This window comes from Myxine glutinosa, chromosome 10 (genome assembly GCF_964187855.1).
Source record: "Myxine glutinosa chromosome 10, kmMyxGlut1.1, whole genome shotgun sequence".
Classification (NCBI taxonomy): domain Eukaryota; kingdom Metazoa; phylum Chordata; class Myxini; order Myxiniformes; family Myxinidae; genus Myxine; species Myxine glutinosa.
This window is the reverse complement of record NC_136270.1, coordinates 35,200,704-35,226,559: the sequence shown is the minus strand read 5'-3', so window position 1 is coordinate 35,226,559 and position 25,856 is coordinate 35,200,704. Positions and strand designations below refer to the sequence as shown.

The 25,856-nt window shown below is 36.6% G+C and overlaps 1 protein-coding gene and 1 long non-coding RNA gene across 4 annotated transcripts in view; one reads left to right on the top strand and one right to left on the bottom strand.

Moving 5' to 3' along the window:
• The window catches only part of LOC137434459 (uncharacterized), a 97,198-nt gene that overhangs the window by 12,364 nt on the left and 58,978 nt on the right, over positions 1-25,856 (bottom strand). Inside the window, exons 2-3 of one of the 2 annotated variants that reach the window (XM_068127473.2) lie at positions 8,703-8,808; positions 8,313-8,385 (exon numbers count right to left, since the gene is read on the bottom strand). The gene's annotated coding sequence lies outside the window, so the exon portion shown is untranslated. The remainder of the gene's footprint in view (positions 1-8,312; positions 8,386-8,702; positions 8,809-25,856) is intronic. The other variant, XR_013624710.1, reaches the window with a different exon arrangement.
• On the top strand, positions 9,566-11,541 carry LOC144894135 (uncharacterized). Of its 2 annotated transcripts, XR_013624844.1 has the most exons (4): positions 9,566-10,263; positions 10,351-10,479; positions 11,007-11,130; positions 11,351-11,541. It is a non-coding gene; the product is annotated as an uncharacterized LOC144894135 (long non-coding RNA). The 2 variants fall into 2 exon arrangements; XR_013624843.1 differs by having other exon boundaries at positions 9,566-10,479.

The window sequence follows — 25,856 nt, the reverse complement described above, 5'->3', positions numbered from 1 at the left end:
AAAGCACACCGCGCCCCGAGTGCTCGCATCGGCTATCCGTCGCCCTAACCGCTAACCCGGTTACCGTCAATGCTTCACAGGCATGCTCACACGCATACGCTACCCCTTTTACCCTCACAAAACCCGGCGTTCCAACGCCGTCCGTACATTCCACCAACGCTCTCCCTGTTACACACCACACCTCTCGCGCACACTCTTGCGCACACCTCGGTCCACACCTCTCCTCCGTTACGTCCTCCGTAACACTCACCATGGGCGTGCACTCTGGCATCCACCCACTAACGCGCTCACATGGGCTCTCCCACACTCGCGCTACCACCAACTCAGGTGTGCTTCCTCGCACACGTTCCACCACCACCTTACTCTCCGTGTCACACTCCGTACACCCCGACGTGCATTCTCGCTCGCACTCGGTTTCACACTCGCGCTTCGTAACACGCTCACCCCTTGACGCACACTTTTTATTGCTCTCACTCCCTGTGTCATTTCCACTCACACGGGACCCATCACCAACGCCCGGGTGCCATATCGATCCCAATCGCGCGACAATTCTTTTGTCGCTAAACATCCTTTTACAAAATCTCCCCGCACAATACACAGCACGTCTCACCTTCGGGGTTCTTCTTCCTCCCTGCACCAAAACCTGCAAACTTCCATTCGGGTTAAGCACAGCATCGTGATGTGAGCAGGGACTTTGCACATTTTCCATTTCTCCCTGCAATTCCCGGGCTACCTCCGTCATCTCTTCAATTTTAATTCCCAGCACTGCTTTGTCTTTGTTCCCCTCGACGACCGCTGGCTTTAATAAAACACCCTCTACCTCATCGGTCGCCGGCTTTTCCAAACCCCGTGTCGCGATTTCTACCCCCGTCATTGTACCCGTGCTTTCCTCCGCTTCGCTCAACCGGCGCTTCTCGACCCGCGTTACCTCCTCGTGCACCCCTGGGACCCTTTCGCCCAACTTGTGGTCTCTGTCCCTCTGCTCCCTTTCCTCTCTATCGGCCCTCATTCCGTTCGTTGTTGCTTCAATTTGGTTTCCCCATTGTTCCATTCTGGCTTCCATTTTATTACTCCATTTCTCCCCGTTTATTCTCAGCATCTCGGCGAATTGCGCCATGAAGGCTTGCATTTGGACCACCGTTGGTAGTACAAAGGGTGCGGCCGCAGCTGCCCCCTCAACCACGTGCGCGAGGACGCCATTTTGTGCTCCTGATACCCCCTCAACCACATTGCCAATGTTCTCCTCTACTTCGTCCCTCTGATCCTGGGTTACTCCTAACCCCCCCTCTAGCTCACCCACCGGCATCCGATCGCCTTGACCAGCCATGGCACGATTTCAAAATTCGGGTTTTGCTTTAAAACACAACAATTTCCAGCTGCTTGTAATTTTGAGCGCGTTAAGCGCGCTTCGGGTCCGTATCCCACTCCTCGACACCAATTGTTACGGACGCGGTTAAAGATGTTATTTTGACCGAGCGGTGGTATTACCGCGACCGAACAGTGCTTCCTTGATTAATACCCGATTCCACCCAAACGTTGGCCGTATCGCTCCGCGGCTGCTCAATATGGAAAACTCTAAAGCGACCGAATACAAAGAGGAAAAGGAATAAGACGAGAAGACGTACAGAAGAGTAATTGGATTTATTATTTACACATATAATCAAGAAGAAAGCAGTCACGTTTATTTACAGATGAGATTAGATACACAGTGCAACGCTAGCTTACCTACAGTCTTAATTAACCCAGGGACAGAACAAACAAGGACAGACTCACGCGGGGAATGATGATAGGACTGGCGGGAGATGGATGGCTTGCAGGATAGGGAGGTCCAACTGGTCCTGCAGCCGATCGACTCGTGGGCAGCCGCCGCCCCTTCGCGGCCCTGCTCCAAACTGCCGTCCAGGCCTCACGCTGCTGTGGCTGCAGTTTCGGTGGCTCCAGCTGCAGTAAATGCAGTTTCAGTGGCTCGAGCTGCAGTTCAACCCTGGACTTCTTTCGGACTCAACTCTTGGACTCCCTCTCGTCTCTCGGTGAAAGCTCATCTCCCGTCTGCCACTTGGGAAACGCCCTGCCTGCGGGTTATATAGGCCCCGCCCCTCAACCTTCGCGAACCTCCTCGATCTTTCTTTCCACACTCTCTCCAAGTCCAACCCCTTGTTCGTGGTTGGTTGAGTGGGGCTGACTCACTCCTCCCCTCTATGACGAGGTGGGGACCCGCCTTTCTTCCCCAACCCTGCCTCGTGGTCAATGGCGGATGAAGAGAAAACCGCCCAAAATGCAGTTGGCAATGCGAATGGCAATTGACGAAAAGGGGGAATGGAAGTTTTGGGAGTGGGAATGAAGGGAATCTATCTCTTTCACTGGTGCAATGGAGTATTTCAATTAATGGGAGACACAGCCTTACCCTAAAACACATAATAAGATATAAGCTATCGAACAGGGGTATTCTATGATTAGCTGTGGTGTGGATGCTTTATGGACTAATTATGGGACGCCCTTTGACCTTTACACAGCTCCGGAGGCAGGAGGCGCAGAATAACAATAATAATAATACACACAATCAAAAAAATACAGTCCTCATATCTGCAACAATATTTCAAAAAGTTGTGGATGGTTTATGACAAAACATTGGTTGAAGAGTTGGGTATGTGACAAGAATAAGCCAATTAGATTTTGCTGAAGGTCCAGATGCAGATCCAGCCTATCAGTGGCATAAAAAATGTACACTGTACAGCCTGGTGGAGGTGTACGAGAACTGGAGGTGTATCGAGTGCCATTCCAGTTTTTACTGGGATACTGGCTTTGAGTTGCATCAGCATGCCAACTTTTATCTTTCTACCCCACCGAGGTTTCTACCCCACGAAACATTTATATAATTGAGTGGTTAGAAAGAGCTTTATATCTCTACTAGTGGGGTATGCTTACACATTGTAAGCAATAACAAGCCGTGCTTCCTACGTAGGTACATAATAAATAGAAGCTTTATGATTATAGGCAAGCATCACCGACCTGCTGATAGATATCAGTTTAGGTTATTTATTTATTTTACAGGTGCGTTTAGTTTTTACGTAAATTTTCATTGAGATTTTTATTTCCCAGTTTACAGTTATAGAAATTACAATTTTTAAATGGTAGACATCGATTGAGGTTTTTTTTTTCATGGATACATTTATGGGTTTTTTAAAAGTAAATCTTCATTTACGGAGGCGTTTGTCTTTTTTCATTTATGGACATTATTGTCATGTTTATTACTCGTAAAATCGAAGATTTTTCAAGTATATTGGTCGGTTGCGTTTGTGGTTCTGTCTGTTTGTCTGTTTGTCACCGGCCTACAGGTCACAATTCCAAACCGATCGTCACGAAACTTCACCAAGTTGTATAGGTCGTCCCAATTGAGAAGCCTATTGATTTTGAGGTCAAAAGTCAAAGGTCATCTGGAGGTCAAATTTCTAAAATCGTCATTTTAAATCCGATTGACTTGAAAATTGAATAGCATTTGTACATCGTCACCAAATTGGGAAATGAACTATTTTTGAGGGCAAGAGGTCAAAAGTCAACTCAAGGTCAAATTTTAAAAATCATCCATTTTCATCTAAAAAGCTGTCAATTCTCAACCAATTGAATTGCAAATTGAACAGCATTTGCATATCGAGTCACTAAATTGGGAAACATACTATTTGAGGTCAAAAGGTCAAAGGTCAACTCAAGGTCAAATTTTAAAAATCATAAATTTTCATCTAAAAAGCCGTCAATTATCAACCGATTGACTTAAAAATTGAACAGCATTTGCATATCGAGTCACTAAATTGGGAAACATACTATTTTTAAGGTCAAAGGGTCAAAGGTCAACTCAAGGTCAAATTTTAAAAATCATCAGTTTTCATCTAAAAAGCCATCAATTCTCAACCAATTGACTTGAAAATTGAATAGCATTTGCATATCAAGTCACTAAATTAGGAAACATACTATTTTCGAGGTCAAAAGGTCAAAGGTCAACTCAAGGTCAAACTTCCAAAATCATCACTTTTTATCTGAAAAACCGTCAATTTTCATCTGATTGACTTGACAAGTGAACAGCATTTGCACATTGAGTCACTAAATAGGGAAACCAACTATTTTTGAGGTCAAAAGGTCAAAGGTCAACTCAAGGTCAACCTTCCAAAATCATCATTTTCATCTGAAAAATCATCAATTTTCTTCCTATTGACCCGAGCTTTGATCAAGATCGTCAATTTTTATCTTGATGAAATGGACAATTTGCTGTATCAATGGAAAACGTTTAGGGGGCAGGGGGTGGATTTTGCCAGTATCGTGCTTCGCATGACGTCTTCTTGTTTCACAGTTCACAGTTATAGAAATTACGAGTTTCGAATGCTGTGTATTAATTGTTTTGGGCGTTTTTTAATGTAAATTTTCATTTACAGATGCTTTCCAACGGTTCTGTGATTTTTTCCTGGTGTACCGGCTTAGATGTCTGTCGACACGACAAAAATCAGCTTCCTTAGACACCCGGAAGGTACCGAACATTAATATCAGTCAGTCAGTTAATCAGTGAGTCAGTCTGTCAGTGGTTAGAATGCCTGCTTGGAGTTTGCAAAAAAGCACCTAAAGGACTCTCAGACTGTGAAAAACAAGATTCTGTGGGCTTTCATGTGTCTTTCACAGAGTTGAGGCTTCCATCTGGCCACTCTCCCATAAAACCCAGATCGGTGGAGTGTTGCAGTGCTGGTTGTCCTTCTGGAAGTTTCTCCCATCTCCACACAGGATCTCTGGAGCTCAGCCAGTGTGACCATCGGGTTCTTGGTCACCTCTCTTACCAAGGCCCTACTTCCCCAATTGCTCAGTTTGGCCGGGCGGCCAGCTCTAGGAAGAGTCCTGGTTGTTCCAAACTTCTTCCATTTAAGAATTATGGAGGCCACTGTGCTCTTGGGAACCTTCAATGCAGCAGAGATTTTTTTGTGGGCTTCCCCAGATCTGTGCCTCGACACAATCCTGTCTCTGAGCTCTGCAGGCAGTTCCTTCGACCTCATGGCTTGGTTTTTGCTCTGATATGCATTGTCAGCTGTGAGACCTTATATAGACAGGTGTGTGCCTTTCCAAATCATGTCCAATCAATTGAATTTACCACAGGTGGACTCCAATCAAGGTGTAGAAACATCTCAATGATGATCAAGATAAATGCGAGGCACCTGAGCTAAATTTGAAGTGCCATAGCAAAGGGTCTGAATACTTATGTCAATGTGATATTTCAGTTTTTTCTTTTTAATAAATTTGCAAAACTTTCTAAAATCTTGTTTTCTCTTTGTCATTATGGGGTATTGAGTGTAGATTGATGAGTGAACAAATGAATTTAAACGATTTCAGCATAAGGCTGCAACATAACAAAATGTGAAAAAAGTGAAGGGGTCTGAATACTTTCTGAATGCACTGTATGTATACACTACCGGTCAAAAGTTTTAGAACACCTCAATTTTTCCAGTTGTTATTGAAATTTACGCAGTTTAATGTCTCAATGTACTCTGAAATTAAGCATCGAACAAATAAACAATTGGAGATAAAAAAAAGAAATCAGAGAATCATTTTGTTTAACAAAATTTAATTAAAATTTTTGACTCAGCAAAGTAGCCACCTTTTGCAGATACAACCACCGAACACACTCGTGGCGTTCTTTCTACAATGGAAATCAAATATATTGTTCAGGAAGTTCTTCCCAACACTGTTGCAGAAGTTCCCACAAATGTGTTGCACTTGTAGGTTGCTTTGCTTTCACCCTTCTGTCCAGTTCATCCCAAACCAGCTCGATGGGGTTTAAGTCTGGAGACTGTGCTGGCCATTCCATGATTTGAAGCCTACCGTCTTGTTCTTTTCCTCGAAGGTAGCTTTGACATAGCCTGGAGGTGCGTTTGGGGTCATTATCTTGCTGTAGGATGAACCCCTGACCAACTAGGTGTATACCAGAGGGTATTGCATGGCGCTGCAAAATGCTGTGGTAGCCCTTTTTGTTCAGGGTGCCAGTCACTCTGTGCAAGTCGCCGACTCTGGATCCAGCAAAAGAGCCCCAGACCATCACGCTTCCTCCTCCATGTTTGCCAGTTACTGTCACACACTGAGGAACCATCCTTTCGCCTACTCGACGGCATACAAAAACGCTGCGTGATGAACCAAAGATTTCAAATTTTGATTCATCGGTCCATAAGACCTTCTTCCAGTCTTCAGTAGTCCATTGGCGGTGCTTCATGGCCCAGGCAAGCCTCTTTTTCTTATTTTGCTTTCTTAGCAATGGCTTTCTTGCTGCCACTCGACCTGTCAAACCTGCAGCTCGAAGACTTCTCTTTACAGATGAAACTGAGACTTGCCTACTTCAACCAGTGTTAAGCTGTGCTTGCAGCTGTTGTCCTGTGAGCCGCCTATCACGCAAGCTGTTGACTCTCAGAAACTTGTCTTCTTATTATGTTGTGGCTTTGGGTCTGCCAGACCTCTTCCTGTCAGAGTTTCCTCCAGTTTCCAATATACTACTTCCTGCAGTGCAATATTGTCCAAATAATGCTTCAGAGGGTGTAATAACAGTCTGTTCCAATACTGCTTTTATACAAAGAGGGGGTTTGTAATTAAGTAATCAGCAGAGGTTGGGACACCTGTAATGTTTGCATCAACTTTCAAGGCTTAATTTACTTACATTTCTGCAGAACAGCTGTAAGTTGTTAACCCATTCCTTGTTCCCTGAAGAAGTCCTTTTTTTTACAATATAACTGTGCAATTTACATTATTTTCCCGTTTTTGCTAACCAAAACTTTTTTTTTAACCTCGAGCAGTCTACTTCTTACCTTTGTACCATTTCAGGTTATTCACGCAGGGTTTTTGTACGCCGTCGAGTAGGCGAAAGGATGGTTCCTCAGTGTGTGACACCAACTGTCAAACATGGAGGAGGAAGCGTGATGGTCTGGGGTTCTTTTGCTGGATCCAGAGTCGGCGACTTGCACAGAGTGACTGGCACCCTGAACCAAAAGGGCTACCACAGCATTTTGCAGCGCCATGCAATACCCTCTGGTATACACCTAGTTGGTCAGGGGTTCATCCTACAGCAAGATAATGACCCTAAACACACCTCCAGGCTATGTCAAATCTACCTTAGAGGAAAAGAACAAGACGGTAGGCTTCAAATCATGGAATGGCCAGCACAGTCTCCAGACTTAAACCCCATCGAGCTGGTTTGGGATAAACTGGACAGAAGGGTGAAAGCAAAGCAACCTACAAGTGCAACACATTTGTGGGAACTTCCGCAACAGTGTTGGGAAGAACTTCCCGATCAATATTTGATTTCCATTGTAGAAAGAATGCCACGAGAGTGTTCGGCGGTTATATCTGCAAAAGGTGGCTACTTTGCCGAGTCAAAAATTTAAATTAGATTTTGTTAAACAAAATGATTCTATGATTTCTTTTTTATCTCCAATTGTTTATTTGTTCTATGCTTAATTTCAGAGTACATTGAGACATTAAATTGCGTACATTTCAACAAAAATTGGTAAAATTGAGGTGTTCAAAAACTTTTGACTGGTAGTAATATTTGACCGATAGTACCGGATTATATATATAATCAGATATGAAGAAAAAAGTACACAAAGTTATGGAATGGACGAATTCCCCATTCAGGAACCAAATAAGTTATTAACCAATCACATGGTATTCCTGAATGATTCGCCTGTGATTAAAAAATATACTGTGCATTACTCGTACTAGGGCGTGCCCGTACGTGGGTGCAAAAAAACATGCGTGCAAACAACAACAACAAAAAAAAACTTTGAAACCACGTGGCAGTAACGACCACAGAACCCCCCCCCCTCTATTTACATGAAATGGTTTGGTCCATTCGCAAAGCCAAAGCGAACGGCTTGCGAGTACGGTAGAACCCCCCCCCCCCTCTATTTACATGAAATGGTTTGGTCCATTCGCAAAGCCAAAGCGAACGGCTTGCGAGTACGGTGACCATACCTTGGGAACCACTTGTCCGATTAATTTCAAACCTTGAAAAGGCACATCCTCGGGTCCCCAGCAATATACCTGGCAAGTTTCAAGTATATCGGACCCGTGGTTGTCGAGAAACAGCGGTCACAGACACACACACATACACACAGAGATTACTGGAATTATAGATAGATAATAACGAGTAACACGATGGTGAGTGAGGACAATGTTTTGATTACAAGTAGCAAAATGCATGCATCTTCTGTATGTACAGCATGTATCACCAAAGTTGCCATTTGAGTACACGATGTGCGATGGGAAGTGGCATTATGCCATTATAATTTACTTACAAATGCCACAGGATATAATGGATGCTGGGAACGTGTGTCCGATGAGCACGAGACTAGCACAGCATGCACAGAACTGCACGCAATGGAAAAAAACAACAATGATCGTGAGATAAGCCCATTTGGTGAATCTTCAGTTTGTGATTTTTCCTCCAGATTGTTCTGACATTTTCCAGAAAATCCTCCAGATATTCCAAGTGATGTGGATAATTGTATGCCCACATCTAATTAATGGTTTTGGTTTGGGCTGAGCAATGACTCTGCATTTGCACACAGATGGCAAAATGTCTCCAAATGAAGTATTCTGATGCTCAAAACTATAAACCATCATTTAATTCATTTTTCCATTTAAATTTCCAGAAAATTCAAGATCGGTGGGAACAACGGGCTTACCTTGATGGGGTTGTCCCGGCGGAAGCGCGTCAAGGAGATCCAGGATTCTGAGAGTCCACTGCAGAGCTCTTCCATTCCCAGCTGTTTCTGCAGGCTCAGGATCCAGCTGTTTGCGGACAAGCAATCATAAGTTGTACGGCTCAGCATTTGATCCAATCATTGGGTTTGCAACCAAAAAATGCATCAATGAAATTGCCAGGGTGTTGTAATTTAACTTGTGTTTGGAGGTCATACTTTATAGAAAAGAAGTCTGAAAAAACAAAATGACCAGGTCGCATTAAAATATTAATCTATTTATTATGTACAGGAAATTTGATCACTTGACCTTTGACTGTGTGACCTAAATTAGGGCAAGGAATTGAATTAGGCCTATCCACATCTCCAGTTAAGCTTGAAAGTGCTTCAGGTTTATCAAGCATTAAAAGTTTATCATGCCGAAAGGGTGTGTTGCTACTTCCTGTTCAAATAATACTGATGGTGAAAGCTTTTTCAAATATCGTCAAGACGAACATTTTGCAGCTGAATGGGTTTGGCAAGTGAGAGGGACTGAAGCAGGATTGTTAAAAGGCCTACAAAACCCTCCATACTTTGGAGTGAACATCTCATTGAAGAATGATTTGACCAGAAACCCAATATGAAATAATTAGCACGGCTCGGCTCGCTACGCTCGTCTCCCTTGTTTTAATTTAGCATGTGACCACGCATGGCACCATAATATGTTAGATCAGGTCATTGAAAGGAGCAGACCATGCCTCACCATTCTAAATTACCTATAATAATAAAAATTTACTTCCATAAGGGTGTCGGGGTGGGGAGGGGGAGGGGAGCGGGAGGGGAGGGGAGTAGTGTAATAATGTTGCTTCTGGGACACCTCCGTTTAACATGGGAAATCCCTATCTAATGTCATTTACCCCCTTGTCTTTTTCAAAAATCATAAACACCTCTATTTCTCCCACCCTCATCTTTATGAACCTTTTGTCTGTAGTACCTATCCTTAATGTTGTTCATTAGACCACTCAAACACTACAAATATTTGTTTTCTCTTATAGACCTATCATCCTTCTTCTACATATCATCTGGCAGATTAATCTTTGACCCATTCACTTCCATATTGACCCTAAAGACCTCTATTTCTCTCACCCTGTTCTTTACGAACCTTCATACCTTTTGACATGTTATCCTTATTCATTAGACCACTTAAACACCTGTGATCCTTCTGACCTTATGGACCTTTTAACCTTTTACTCTTAATATCATCTGGTGAATATAACCCACTCAAACAACGACCCTACAAATCAAACCTTTTTTTATTAATTCTTCGCTTTTGAGAAATGACGTTGTTTCAATGACTTGGATAACTTCCCAGAAAGATTTCATTGTCTTATTTCCTGTTATTCACACACGCTCAGGGCTTCCCCGAAATGACTGCATGTCGTCATTTCAAGAAAATACATTTTGTTCATTATAAAAGAACGTGTTCAATTCAATTTTGATCATTGGGGATCGACATGTCTTACTACTCCATCCTTTACTCTGATAAAGAAGAAGAATACTCACCAAGGTAAGTTTCATTTAAAATTAAAGTGTTTAAAGCTTTGTATGGGATTAATTATACAACAAATGACTTAATATTCCTTTATCTTTACAGCAATGCGAATATCCTGGCAGAACTTCAAACTGGTTGGAATGAAAATACTGCAGAATCTCAAGAGTTGCAAAACGAAATGAACTTGGTCAACCTGTATGTTTCACCATTCTTGGAAGATTCATATGCAAGGTAAGATACTAAATATTAATACATTTGTGTTAAACGACGCTGCCTTAGTGTGTGTGTGTGTGTGTGTGTGTGTTCGTGTGTGTATGTGTTTGTGTGTGTTCGTGTGTGTATGTGTGTGTATGTATCTGTGAATGTGTGTGTGTATGTGTATGTGTGTGTTCTTGTGTGTATGTATCTATGAATGTGTGTGTGTGTGTGTGTGTGTGTGTGTATGTGTGTGTGTGTATGTATCTGTGAATGTGTGTATGTGTTTGTGTGTGCGTTCGTGTGTGTATGTGTGTGTGTGTGTGTGTGTGTGTGTGTGTGTGTGTGTATGTGTGTGTGTGTATGTATCTGTGAATGTGTGTATGTGTTTGTGTGTGCGTTCGTGTGTGTATGTGTGTGTGTGTATGTATCTGTGAATGTGTGTGTGTATGTGTATGTGTGAATGTGTATGTGTGTGTATGTGTGTGTATGTGTGTGTGCGTGTGTGTGATGTTTTGTCAAGCTTACTTCAACATAGTAATTTCTCCTTATTTTGTTTGCAGCCTTGAAGACCAAAGCTTGGAGTGGGACGATTTTGATTTTCCAAAGAGTGGTTATTTCCCGTCAACATGTGGTACCCTAAATTTTCAACTCGACCACTTGAACACAAAGCTCGATTTTTTCGAGGTAAGCATGTGTGTACGTGTGTGTGGTTCACCGTTTATAATAGGTACACCATATCCCTGCGCATCGTAAGAGGTGATTCAGGGTTGGTGTCAGGAAGGGCATCCGACCCTATATTAATAATAATAATAATAATACATTTATTTTGTATAGCGCTTTTCAAGACGCTTTGACATGGAACATAAATATGAAATAAATATCTCTCCCCTCTTGTCTTTAATAGAAAGAGATTCAAAACCTGAAGACATCTGCTGAACCAACCTTTGACTTGTGCTGGGAAGAAATTGATGACTTATGCTGGGGAGAAGTTGAATGTATACCTCAAGAAAAATGTTTTAATAATATAAAGATTTTAATGTTTTCAATATTTATATATATTTGTTTTGTTTACAATTATTTAATTCTTAATTACAAAAAGAGAATAAAGGAGGGAACGGGGAGGTGCACCCCTGCCAAAGACCCTTCACCCCCCTCATCCCACCCCTCCCCTCCCCTTGTGTGTGTGGGGAAGGTGGGGGTGGGATGAGGGGGGTGAAGGGTCAAGGGTGGGGGTGCACGGAGGGTGGGGGATGATGGGTGTGGTCTGTGTGGGCGGGGTCTGTGTGGGCGGGGTCTGTGTGGGCGGGGTCTGTGTGGGCGGGGTCGGTGTGGGCGTGGCTTATGATTTTTTATTTATTTAATTTTTTTTTATTATTACCACTAATTAAATTAGCTAATCTGGGTGGGGTGAATAGAAATGTTGTTTAATGAATTATTAGCTTTGTTTTTTGTAATTCTTGCGAGTAAAATGAACCCAAGATTTCCTCTCCATTTAAATCATATAATTTGTAGGTCCAAGGGACTGTATCCATTACATCAATGATTTTAAATAATTCACGAGTCCATTTTTGTGTATAACCTTTCTCAAAATGGCTTTTCCATTTGTATATCCTTACCATATCACCAACTTTGAACTTGGGCTTTCTCAAATTAATCTCCTTTTCATATTCTAATTTTGTAAATGTTTCTGATGGTTTTGATTTTGTTGATGAATGAACTGTATTATTGTAATTATCTACAATATCCTGAATTAAATACACCCATTTTTGAGAACCGAGTTGTGTGAATTTTTTATATAATTTCTCTTTTAAAGTACGATTAAAACGCTCAATAACAACTGCCTTTCCTTCATTAAAGGTGCTGTATAATTTAATACCCTTCCCCTTAAGAAATTTCATGAATATTTTGTTATAGAACTCTGTTCCCTCATCAGTCCATAACTTCTTTGGTTTCCTTTTATCCCGATCAAATATTAGCTTAAAGGCTAACATTAAAGTATCACCCCTTTTATTTTTTAAAGGGACAACCCAGGCAAATCTACTCCTCAAATCAATAACGGTTAAAGCATACCTGTATCCCCTGTCATTATTCAATTCAATTAAATCAGCGGACCATATGTGGTCAGTGTATTTAGAATAAACCTTCCTTCTTTTAAACTTTGTGATTATAGGTTTGTGTAATTCTTCAGCCAAAAGCTCCTCAGTCTTGATGGCATCATTAGAGCCTAATAGTTTTTTGAGGAATAACCAAGACCAAGTTTCAATTTAGCATTTATCAAATTTCTCACAATAAACCTATCAACTTTCTCTCTCAACGTTGGATTTTGTATCAAAGACAAATTATACAACATTTCGCTGTCGGCTTTATGTTTTTCAGTCAACGTAGTGGTTTTCCCATAAGCAATATCATGCTTCATACACACTTCGTCAACCCTATTTGTAGGTTTAGACCAAGGTTTAGGATTGTCAGCCTCATCTAATCTTTTATCCAAGTTTGTTCCTGGACCACAGAAAGAATACCCTGGAAGGTGTAATTCCCCTGGAATTCCAGTTGTTGTAAATTTACTTCCTGACAGAAACTTTTGTATGTCTCCTCCTCTTTTAGGAGAGATGAATTGGCACTTTTTAGAGCCACATACTTGACATATTCCTTTTTGATAAACTCTATTATTTTTAGCTTTAACATAAGAGATATTTTTAGATTTAGTTTTCTTTTTACATTTGAGACAATAACTCATATTTATTTATCAGAAAAATTCCGACAGAGTATCAAAACCTTTTTGGTTTTCAACATATACATTTCAATCTTTATTTTTAAAACATAAAGAATCCTAAGGAATGCCTTCACTCTCTCCTCCATTTATTTACAAATAAAAACTAACTAAAGTCAATGACACCAACATCATCAATCACATAATCTTTTCCTTCTTCTTCTTCTTCTTCTTCACCACTTTCTCGTTTAAATCTCTGAAATTGAAGACATTGACGTTCTTATTTTTGAAACCATTATCTTCGTAAGAGTTGTTAATTCTTTAATTTCCTCTTCGGTGCGTTGAGATTGATTTATTTGCTTTAATACACTCAATCTTTTATGAATCTCAGTGATTTCCATCTTTTTATATTTTTCCTCCCTCTCTCTTTGCTCCCTCTCCTCCTCCTCCATTTTCTCCCTCTCCTCCTTCTCCTTTTTCTCCCTTTTCTCCCTTTCCTCCTTCTCCCTTTTCTCCCTTTCCTCCTTCTCATTTTTCTCCCTCTCCTCCTTCTCCTCCTTTTTCTCCCTCTCCTCCTTCTCCTCCCTCTCCCTTTCCTCCTTCTCCTTTTTCTCTCTTTCCTCCTTCTCTTCTTCAACTCCTTCCTCATCCCTTGCTACCCTTGAGTTTGAACCCCAAAGAATATTATACATATACTCATCTGGATTTTGAGATATTCTTGTATCTATAATTATTTTTCTCATAATAGGATACCAATAAGATTTGTTGACGATTTCTAAAAGAGTTTTATATTTCATAACTTTGAGAAGTTCATTTTTATTTAATATTTTAAACAAGTCTCTATTTGTGGGTTTAACAATATCAGTATAAGGCCAGTTTTTTATGACAAAATTCCCATGTATATGCTCCAAATCATAAGGTATGTAATACCGAGCACCCTTTTCTTGTAGGTATCCTTGAATACAAAAATTATAATTCTCTTGTAGTCTTCTTCCTGCCATTTATGTATCAGAAATATATGTGAGATTAATATTATGACAGGTAATACCACCCCATCTTCCCACTACCAAATCGGTTTGTATTCCTCGGCTTTCTATCCTTATCTCATTACCTTCCTTCTTTGTCATGCGAACCATCGCTATACTATCATATATTTTTATTTTCTTAAAATCACGTATTTGTTGTTTACTAATTGTACTTCCACATAAATCCTTATCCTCACCAAGTGGATAATATTCTTCTTTACGAGACTGATTTAAATCATGTAGGTCTTCTATGTTTATTGAAAAAGACCAATTATACCCTAAATCAGGCATATCATACCCCCATTTATTAATTCGCATATTAACTAAATGTCCTTCTTTATAAAATTCAATTGTAAGCAGGTAGTTAAATTCAATGAGGAAAGGTGTATGGTCAGTATAACCAGGTGTTGTGGTTGTAAATTTTACTTCTTTCACAAAACGTGCTGTTTTCTTTAAAAATATATATTGTGATAAATCACTTAATCTAATTAAGTCATTCGCATCTGTAGGGTTTGGATAATTGATTAATTTATAAGTATTCTTCATATTAATATTTTTACTTACACTATATTTTTGTCGTTCAGCCTGTGCCTTTGTATAATAATTTGATAAATCAATATCCTGAGAGGATTTTCCAAAGATAGAACCATCTTTTCCAACATAGGTCATTTATATTAGATAAAAAATGATATCATAAAAATTTTCATTATTGTTGAGTTGAAATAATACATATAAACATAATTGGCCACAACATTTAGAATTAATTTCTTGAACTTGGAATGTTTGATAAACACCATTCTGTAAGAATTGTATTACTTCAACAGGTGGTGGCATACCATAACTATCAAAATAATATTTATCCTGACTATTATGAATACAAACCCAATGAGAACCATTCTGTGTGTCTAAATTCATAATAATATTCTTTGTATTCTTATTTATATGTATTAATTCATCTCTCATACAAATAACCACATTATCAATTTTTAGTGTTTTACAATACTTAGCTAGTTCTATATTTGACGTTGTATTCTTTCCAAATTGTTTAAACCATTTATCCATTTATTTATGAGAAAGATACAATCCATTACCCCGTTTAGTTAGTTTAACACCCGCTTGAGCGATAGAGGAAAGCATATCTCCAACCAACAATCTAGCTTTATCAGGTAGACTTTCAAGTTTTTGAGCAAAATCTACAATTACACCACTTCCACTAATTTGTTTCTCCAACTCCTTGTTATGTCTTTCCAATTCTTTTTGAGCTTTTAGTTGTGCCTTCCTTTCGTTAGCAGTTTTTACCGCTGCTGAAATACCACCAGTCAATGCTCCCGCCGCACTTAAACCAGCAAATAAAGGAATTAGAAACGGGAGAAATCCTCCTCTTGACTCGTCTATTGAATATTTCTTTAACATAGGTTTCGTCATTTTAATTTTAAGTGATCCAACATCATTTAGTGTTTTTACTTGTGTGTGTGTGAGTAAAACATCAATTCTTACAGCTCCTTTTCTTTGAATTGTATTAACATTAATAATACAAGGCTTTTGATTTTGAATACAAGATGTTAATTTATTAAGATTGATTTGATTAACATATACCCCTACCATTTATTTATGAGAAAAAACCTATGTGATATTAATCATAACACCATTATCTGTATTAATCTGTAATTCTGTTTCCTCCAAAAGCAAACAATAAGCATCAACTTCTTCATTCTCCCCTCTTTCAATGTATAGAGAAGTATCCACTCGATTAGACTTTATAGTTTCCTTTTGAGAACTCAGGTCAATTGCGTAGATTGTATATAAACCTTTAAATGCAACCATATCCAAAATAGGATCATTATTACCATTACTTTCACACACCTTTTGGTAGGACTTGTAGGCTTCCGCATAATCATTTTTTTCCCAATCAATTTCCAATCTATCTCGCGGATAAAATGTGCCATCAAGAGAAACCCGAAGTTGTTTCACCTTAGCATTATCACTCAGCGCATTATTCTTATTAGTACCGTCCTCTCCATCTGGTTTTTTAAAAATGAGCCAGAGGTATCGTGGCTTTCCTTGAAGAACACCCAAATTCCAAGTGTAGGTAGTGTGTTCCAGTTTAACGTGTTGACATCTTCTTTTAAGGTATGATACATTTAGCGGTTTCTTTGAGTTAAGTCTTCTATTTAACATCTCTTCCGTTTTAAGATTAGGAGTATATTCACTGATATACCAACACAAATCATTAATAACAAATTTATTATTTTCTCCAAAAGCATTTTCAACCCCAAAAAGCAATCTATTTACATTATCATTCCTTTGTAGTTGAAATCTAATTTTAAGCCCATACAAAACTTTATCATAATCACAAAATCCAAATATACCTTTCAGAGGTACTGCTACGGTAAAACTATTCTCAGCTTTTGCGTCATCATTATACATTGACTTCCTTTGACTATAACCAGGGTCTGCGTTTGTACCCGTTGACATATCAGGAATAAAACCTTCAACAGCTCCCTTACCCATTCTATCACTAAACGAATATAGTGTAAATTTCATCATTTCAGATGTAGCAGAGACATAATCAACCGCTTCAACCTCTTGTGTTCCAATATACAGGCGGACACTGTCAAACATTTTCCAGAAGAAATCATTTACGAGTGTAGCATTAGTATTATTCGCAGCCTTAGTGAATTTAAATTTACACAGCAAGAAACTATCAGCTAGATTCAAGTAAGTTTGTTGATTATTTATTTCAAAACTTTTTGTTCCGTTTGAATTCCAGTCTGTTCCTGTAATAGCATTTACCTTAAAATAGTCTTCCTTTTTAGTAGAGTTTGAAATGATAATCGTATCATCCAAATCATAGATACTATCAATCGCTTCCATACTTGTATTTATATAGTATTAAAATCGTTGAAACCCTGACCCAAGTATTTTAATGATTTTTTGTCGTTCTTGTGAAGATAGTTGAGTTTTACCTTTTTTAATTTCTTTGATTGCTTGTAATTTATGAGACTCCTTTTGAGCATCTTTTATACTCTTTATAGCACCCGCAACGGAGCCCACGGCAGAAGCAGTTGAACCAATTAGGTCTTTATGTTTAAGGATGGTTGAACCAATACCCATTAGAGTATCAATTATCCCATCTCCTTTATTTCTAAATTGATGTCCCACACCCCGTTGTCGCTTTGGTTTATAGTATCCTCTCCCAAGAAACATACCTTCACCCTTATAGTATGGTGAAAGGAACATCCCATCCCCTGTAATTATTTTATATTTTCCCAACTCGTGTTTTCTCACAATAACCATTATTTATTTATTGAAAAACTTCACGTAGGTGAATTCTGATGGATATAATTTCATCATTAAAGGATATCATACGATTATCTTGGTCGGTTATCCTAAAATTTACTCTGTATATGGTTTTTCCTGACACAGGTAAATAGACAAGATTTTTTGGTTCCATATTAAATTTATAACCAATCGGGGTTGAGTATGCACTGAATGAAAATATTGTATTTGTTCTTATTCCATCGTTATAAGCACCGTCAATCAAATCACAATGAATTAATACTGAATTTATACCGGAGGATATTTGGATAACATTATCACTGTAAAACGTCCCGTTATTTTCAATCTTTTTTGAAGAGAAACCCAATAGCTCTCTAAACGAATTTTCAATCGTGAAATCAACTTTATAATTATTTTTAAGTTTAATAGTTGATTTTGAAGTGTGTTTTTGAATATCTATTACAATATTTTTTGGTTCATCACCTTTTTCTTTCATAAGGCGAGAGACTTCTGAAGATATTTGAGAAATCTCGTAAGCTCCAGGTGAAACGGTTATAGTTTTATATCCACTTCCTGGATTATAACTAAACTTGTTGTTTTTCTCTGTGATATTAAAAAGGGTATTGTAAGTTTCCATTGACAACAAAGATGCCTCATATGAGGTAAGGGGGTCAAGTTGTAGTGGGTAAGGGAATGAAGCTGTGTAATCGCTCGTTGTGAAATTAAAACTAAGAATTGTGCTTCTCATCTTATTTAATATCTAATAAAATATCTTTGTATTGACATTTATTAATTATTTTCATGTTCATCAACTGATCTAAAATGGCTGAGGATTCATTAAAACAATTGTTGTTTCCAGCCTTCTTACTACCTAACAACAATAATAGCCTATTAACTAATTGTGATGGGTCATTTGGAAGAAAACTAACACCTGAACCAAGTTTACTTAAAGCATCAATAATATGTTTCTCCTTCTCATTCTTCTTACTTTTACCAGCAACAGAAACTCCATAATCAAGTGCATTTAACAACTCAATATATACCCTATCTTCCTCTCTTTCCATATCAAGTGGTTCCTCAAAATATTTTGAACCGCTGAATCCGGGGTTTGTTAGAAGAAACATTAATCTTGGAGTTAATTTAACATTTGGTTGAGTAGAACTCAAGAACATCAATTCATCATTAAATATCAATACCTTTTCTTCCACAAGATGAAACACTGCTGGTTCTTCTGTTGGAATGAGACCTGCTCTGGTTTTTGAACCCGCCGAATATTCATTGTTTTGAAGAGCTTCCACAACATAATTAGGGGGTTGATTTACCTGCTCAAGTTTCCGAAATAATCCCTCGTCATCATATTCTAATTCACCAAGTTCTTGTTTTGTTATCTGACTAAAATCTTTGAGCATTTGAAGTTTTTTCGGAGTAAATTCTACCGTGGGAACTGTAGGTGAGTGTTGAGCTTTCAAAAGTGGTTTAAAGAATTTCTCTTGTTTTCTTTCAAAGGCTTCTTCACCAGTTAGTTTCTGTCTCCGTTTCTTCTTTATCTCTTCCTGTTGTTTAACAACTTTTGAAACTAATTGTTGATGTTCCTTAAACTTTCTTTCTCTTTCTTCGGTATTCATTTTCTGTATTTATTTATTGAAAAATATCATGTAGTATCTCATCTTGTTTCACAACAATATATTTATATTTTCCAATCGTGTGTTTCATATAATTTTCAAATTCTTTTTTACTACATAACGTAGAGCAATTATCTCTCCAAAAATTATTTACATCTATTGAATTTAACTTAAATAAAATAAAAGTATTGGCATTGTTTCTTATTGAGCGTCGAGGGAGTTGAAAATATGATTGACTAAGATATATACAATTACAAGAAGAATGTCTCCCTCTTGTATAGTAGCTATCCATTACTGTTTGGTTTCTCTCATTAACACAATCATCAAAGATGACGAGGTTCTTTTTTGATTTATCTAAATCTTGAGGTGAAGGTATATCATCCGTATTATCACTGAGAATACAAGTTATGGGTTTCGATTTTGATTTCTGTGTATCACAAAATAATTGTATTATATCTTCAATATTATAATCATTCAGTTTGTTTTGAAGTTTAAATAAACCGATAATGTCTTCCTTTTTAAGACCTGCATTAAAACCCTGTGAGAGTAGTTGATACTCGGGTTGAAAACTTGACTTTGTAAAAATTATTAAATTATCATAATCTAAAAAATTAGAACCAAGGAGCATCTTTAAAAGTAAACAGGTTTTTCCACATCCGCTTGAACCAACTATTAGACATCTCAATGAATTTGGAATGTTTTTATGGTTATTAAATTTTATCTTATTTTCCCAAACGGGTAAAAAATCATTCATTTATATATTTGGAAAACAAGTCATCCAACTTTTTTTGAGCTATTTTAGAAACTCTATATTTTATCCTGAGTTCGGGTTTAATTTCAAAATAATTCATTATTTTATTTATGTAGTATCTTGTATTAACATTTCCATTAAAATTATTTTGAATAATAAATATCATTAAACCCTTATACATTTCCTCAATACAAGGAGTCTCTTTCCTTGTAAGAAATGGTGTATTATCACCATAATGCTTAACATTCATCTCTCTTATTAATCTTGTAAAGTAATTCATTTTTGGTTCTAATTTAAAAGAGTTATATGTTTTTTTATATTTCTTATTATCATTAATTAGAATATAATCACAGAATAAACATTGTTTATATGAATCCTCATCATTAAGCCCCACTCTATCACAAGCCGGACAATTCTCTAATTTATCATATGGAGAGTCTGGAAATTCTAAATATCCTTCAGAACTTATCATATTTATGTGGTAAATTTTTACTTAAACTAAACGCAAGTTTATTCATTAATAAATACAATGTTTCAAAGCACAAAAGACAAATTTCAATCAATCTCTACTTCGGTGGAAGATATAGAAAAATATGTCAAAGATGTTAAATTGAACAAAGATAAATATGGAAATTTTTGGGTAAAACCAGTTATGGAAAATAACATGAGCCCCTCTATTTCATTTAAAGGAAGAGCTCTAACTATACCTGGAAAGACATCCATTAAAGTAAATCTAACAAAAGTTTCTCCTCTACTCCTGGCAATTTATTCAAAGCTTGAAAAAGTGATTGACCACGATACTTTGAAAAAGAATGATAAGACCATTAATAATTCTAGAGGAGACATTTGTATTTTCTTTAATAATCCAAAGGGTGTAGATCTAAGTAAAATGAATGATGTTAATATTTCTGGTGAAATGTCATTTCGTTCTATGATAGTTAGAGATTATTTAAAGATAACTTTTGATATAAAAATTGTAGAGATTGAATCTGTTAATGAAAGAAAGTATATAGATATTGATGGGAATATTTTTCTTGCTAATTAAATATGAGTCAATACAGCAGTGAAGATTTTACTATTTCATTGAACTCGGACGATAGTGATGATAGTATTTCATTGAACTTGGACGATGGTGATGATAGTTATGATACTAATAGTTTGTGCTCAAATGATAGTTATGAGAGTAGCTTTATTGATGACTCTGAGTATGATTCTGAGTATTCATGTGATAGTTATGACTTAGATGATTCTGAGTGAAAAAGTGTTTTAGTTTAAGCACAGCGATATATATAAAACGGAGCTGTAAAGCTCAAAAGTGTTTTATTTTAAGCACAGTGATATATATAAAACACCACGTTTTCTCACGCTATAAATATGGTTTATTGTGATACTTGCGAGAAGGAAGTAAAATATTATAAACAACATATTCTCACCGCAAAACATACATACAACATTTTAAACAAACTTTCCCCTCTTCCACCTGAAACAAAACACTGTTCTACATGTAATAAAAATATCCTCAAGAAAGGCTTCAAAATACATCTTAAAACAAATCTACATTTATCAAATTTTATCACAACTAAAAACTCTGATGGAGCATTCAAAGGACATATTAAAATAAGAGTCTTTAACTTCAAACCTCCTGAACCAGAGTCTATAGTTGATGCTGTAGAAATAGTTAAACCTGCTGTTCAAACGTTGATTGAAAAAACACTAAAGGAAATGAAACCACTTAAATTTTATATGGGAGTAAAATTAGAAATGACAAAGGATGAAGGAGTTATAGATGCACCATACATGAGAACTGAGCCACACTTTATATCTTCATATCAAGATTTTAAAACATCAGGAGTCTATGATGAACTTATTAAACAAGAGCAAGATGTGGATAATTCAATCGTAGGAAGTGGATTCAATATAGGAAAAATTATTTACATAGACATTCATATTCTTAAATCAGATCCTCTAAAAGCTTCTTCTTACATTGATTTACCCAGTGTTATCAAAAATAGAAAAGCAGTTATCAATATCAAAAATAAAGACAATAAATGTTTTCTCTGGTCTATTTTAGCACACTTACATCCTCCACATTTTCATGATGAAAGAGTATCTCATTATAAAAAATATGAGAATACATTAAATACGAAAGATCTAAAGTTTCCGATGACTTTAAATGATATTCCTAAATTTGAAAAGATGAATAATTTATCAGTTAATGTTTATGGTCTAACAGAAACAAACAACATTCAGGTTTTAAAGCTTTCTGACAATTGTAAACAAACTCATATTAATCTTCTATATTTTAATTCAGACGAAAATTCACATTATACATACATCAAAGATATTGCTAAATTAATAAAACCACAAGTCTGTAAGAGAACAAATAAAATATATATTTGTTTGCGTTGTCTTAACTTCTTCAATTCACAAGAAAGATTAGATAAACATTCAAATTATTGTGGCGAACATAAATCAACGGTAATCAATATGCCTAAAGAAGGCTCAAAGATCACATTCAAAGATGAAAATAAAAAGATCAAACATCCATTTGTTATATATGCTGATTTTGAAAGTATTTTAGAAAAAATTGATACTGCTTCTCAAGATCCAAAAGAATCATACACAAATAAATATCAAAAACATACTCCTTGTGGTTTTTGTTATTATATCAAATCATCCGTTGGTGATAAATATAACAAGTTAGAGATGTATAGAGGCTCAAATACCCCAGAGGAGTTTGTGAAACGACTAGAAAAAGACTGTGTTGGATTAACCAAGATAATGAGAGAAACCAATAAACCAATGTCCTTAACAAGTAAAGAAAAAAGGGAATTTATAAAAAACAATGTCTGTCATATTTGTGAGGAGAAAATTGGTAAAGGTCTAAAGGTTAGAGACCATTGTCATCTCACTGGTAAATATAGAGGTCCGGCTCATCAAAGTTGTAATATTAATTATCAACTCCCCTCTTTCATTCCTGTCTTTCTTCATAACAACGCTCATTATGATACACATCTATTTATCAAGGAACTCTCAAAGACTTCTGGAAGTATCTCAGCAATTCCAAACACGGATCAGAAATACATTTCATTCACAAAAACAATTCACACATCTCCTATTACTCATATCAGATTTCTTGATACATTTAAATTCATGGCAAGTCCATTGGTTAACTTGGTTCAAAATCTAAAAGAGTTTCCATGTCTTTCAGAGTATTTTTTAGATAAAGATTTTCTAACACAAAAGGGAATTTACCCCTATGACTATATGGACTCATTTGAGAGATTCAATGAAACACAACTTCCTTCAAAAGAAAATTTCTATAACAAATTAAATAATAGTCATATATCTGATAAAGATTATGTACACGCACAAAATGTTTGGGAAAAATATAACATCAAGAATCTTGGCGAGTATCACGATTTGTATCTCAAAACTGATGTGCTTTTATTGGCCGATGTATTTGAAGCCTTTAGATCTGTTTGTCGCACTGGATATGGATTGGATCCTGCTCACTACTACACAGCACCTGGATTGGCCTGGAGTGCGATGTTGAAAATGACAAAACAAGATTTGGATTTGATAACCGATGTTGATATGCTTTTGATGATTGAAAAGGCAAAAAGAGGTGGAATTTCACAAGTCTGCTCGAGTAGATACGCAAAAGCAAATAACAAATATCTTCCAAATTATGATCCAACGAAAGAGAGTTCTTACTTGATGTACTATGACGCGAACAACCTGTATGGCTGGGCAATGTCTCAGGCTCTTCCTTATGGAAAACTTAGATGGGTAAAGGAAAAAGACTACAAAAACGTTTTACAAGATGTATGTATCTCTACACAAAAAGAATTGGATGAAGAAAAAGTTGGTTATTATTTTGAAATTGATTTAAAATATCCAGAGGAACTCCATAACCTACACAAAGATCTCCCATTTGCTTGTGAGAAAGCAAGTCCAAAGAAAGAATGGTTGAGTGATTATCAACGATCGTTTGATATAGGTGAATCAACAGAAAAATTACTTACTACATTATATAACAAGAAAAATTATGTTCTACACCAAAGAAATTTGCGACAATATTTATCAAAAGGTCTAAGAGTAGAGAAGATCCATAGGGTTCTAAAGTTCAATCAAAGTCATTGGTTAAAGGGGTACATTGATTTTAATACACAAAGAAGAACAGAGTCAAAAACAGATTTTGAGAAAGACTTTTATAAATTGATGAATAATGCGGTCTTTGGTAAGACTATGGAGAATGTGAGGAAAAGACAAAATATCAGACTATCAACATCTTGGGAACAAGCATCAAAATTAATTAATAGACCGAGTTTTACTCGAGCTGAGGTCTTTACTGAGAACTTTTGTGCGATCCATTTGATTAAAGAGAGTATTGAAATGAACAAACCTATTTATATTGGAACAACAATTCTTGATTTATCAAAGTCATTAATGTATGATTACTTTTATAATAACTTGAGGAAGAAATATCAAAATGATGTTAATCTACTTTATATGGATACAGATAGTTTTATTTTGAAAATTAATACCAACGATGTTTATTCAGACATGAAAAGAGACATTAATATCTATGACACGAGTAATTACAGTCCAGAGAGTGAGTTGTTCTCTTCTAAAAATAAAAAGGTGATTGGAAAGTTCAAGGATGAATTAGGAGGAAATGTTATGAGTGAATTTGTGGGATTGAGGTCAAAGGCTTATGCTTATAAATACATTGTGAATAACGTTGAAAAGACTGATAAGAAGTTAAAAGGTGTAAAGAAAAATGTTATTAAAGAAACAATAAACTTTAAGGATTATTATAACTGTTTAACAACAAAGAAAGAAGAGTTTAGAAAGATTAATGGAATAAGAAGTTATAAACATCAATTATATTCAGAAGAGATAAATAAGAAAGCATTGGGGGCTTTTGATGATAAGAGGTTTATTTTAGAAAATGGAATTGATAGTCTCCCTTATGGTTATATAAGTATATAAGTGATAAGATATATATATAAGTGATAAGATATATATAAGTGATAAGATATACATAAGTGATAAGATATATATAAGTGATAAGATATATATAAGTGATAAGTTAAAAAGGGGGGGGTTGGGGATTTTAACGGGCTACCGCCGCCTTTTTTACTATCATATAAATGATAGAACCAAGTATCAACCAGACTAAAGAGTGGAGGTGTAATCAACCTTGGTATATAAATGGAAAACATAATGAATGTGAAAAATATCAAATAGGTATAATTGAAAAGGCAACTGGTAAAAAAGTTCACAAAACAAATAAGAGAATTAATTTAAATACCGGTGAATTGGGTAAAAAAGATGGAAATATTTTTGAGTGGACGGAAAACTTTGATGGTTGTCAGGAAAATATATACTTTAATTTAAAAATGGTATGTGGCACTGGAGGCGCTCAAGCAAGAACATTGAGGGAGGTTTACCATTTTATCTTAGCTCAGTTAAAATATCTTAATAAAGAACCAAACTCAAACATATTTTTTGTTAATATATTAGATGGTGAAGAGAGTTGTAGGAGAATTAAATTATTTCCCACGCATAAACAAATATTTGTAGGGTCGTTGTTTGAGTGGGTTATATTCACCAGATGATATTAAGAGTAAAAGGTTAAAAGGTCCATAAGGTCAGAAGGATCACAGGTGTTTAAGTGGTCTAATGAATAAGGATAACATGTCAAAAGGTATGAAGGTTCGTAAAGAACAGGGTGAGAGAAATAGAGGTCTTTAGGGTCAATATGGAAGTGAATGGGTCAAAGATTAATCTGCCAGATGATATGTAGAAGAAGGATGATAGGTCTATAAGAGAAAACAAATATTTGTAGTGTTTGAGTGGTCTAATGAACAACATTAAGGATAGGTACTACAGACAAAAGGTTCATAAAGATGAGGGTGGGAGAAATAGAGGTGTTTATGATTTTTGAAAAAGACAAGGGGGTAAATGACATTAGATAGGGATTTCCCATGTTAAACGGAGGTGTCCCAGAAGCA